Raw genomic sequence first — 776 nt, forward strand, 5'->3', positions numbered from 1 at the left:
ATATAAATTTTAAACCTTTAAAATCCTGAAAATTCTTGAAAGTTGATCAAGTATTTTTTTATCTGATTATATGATACTTTATCGATTTGTTATAAATTTATATAAGTTTTTGTTGATAATTGCAAATATAAATAGTTACAATTAATGATGTTTGCTAAAGATAAAAGTATAACGTACGCTATATATTGAGATTTCTGAATTACTTTCCATATTTAAAATCTCAGAAATATCAATAAATGTTACTATAAAATCAATTCAATAAAATTAAATTGATATATATTATGCGTGACAATACCAACAGAGATGCTTGAAGCTATTTTCTATCATATATTGCACATAATCGCCGCTCGTCTGTGATGGCAGTATCGCACTGGATAGTGTGGTACTGTGGTGTGCACTGTGTACAGAAGTGCAGGTAGTAGCAAATGTGCATGGTGTGATCTTGCGATGTGAAGAATCTAAACCGGATTATAAGATTTTTTTCACTGTATGTGTAACGTACATATTTTTATCAAATGTACAGAGCATTTCTTAATCAGTAAATATTTGATAATTGTTATGCACTTAAAATATTAATAACAGTTAATAGGCTGCTTTAACTTAACCTCAAAATCTTAGTTTTTAATGTGTTTCAAATTAAAACTAAGTTATATTTTTATAATTTTGTAGAAAGATTAATTAGTAATTTATTCAGTTCATATTCATAACTTTATAAGAGACATTTTTTTATATAGTTAAAATTATATATAAATTTTGTAGATATATTTTTGAAATTC

The 776-nt window shown here is 25.0% G+C and overlaps 1 protein-coding gene across 2 annotated transcripts in view; it reads left to right on the top strand.

Annotated features, from left to right (window-relative positions):
• The first annotated feature begins 385 nt into the window (after positions 1 to 385).
• LOC108755274 (cytochrome c oxidase assembly factor 3, mitochondrial) overlaps positions 386 to 776 on the top strand; it is a 1,247-nt gene continuing 856 nt past the window's right edge. For both annotated transcript variants that reach the window (XM_018498192.1, XM_018498193.1), the window contains exon 1: positions 386 to 487. The gene's annotated coding sequence lies outside the window, so the exon portion shown is untranslated. The remainder of the gene's footprint in view (positions 488 to 776) is intronic.

Source organism: Trachymyrmex septentrionalis, unplaced genomic scaffold, assembly GCF_001594115.1.
Source record: "Trachymyrmex septentrionalis isolate Tsep2-gDNA-1 unplaced genomic scaffold, Tsep1.0 scaffold87, whole genome shotgun sequence".
Taxonomy (NCBI): domain Eukaryota; kingdom Metazoa; phylum Arthropoda; class Insecta; order Hymenoptera; family Formicidae; genus Trachymyrmex; species Trachymyrmex septentrionalis.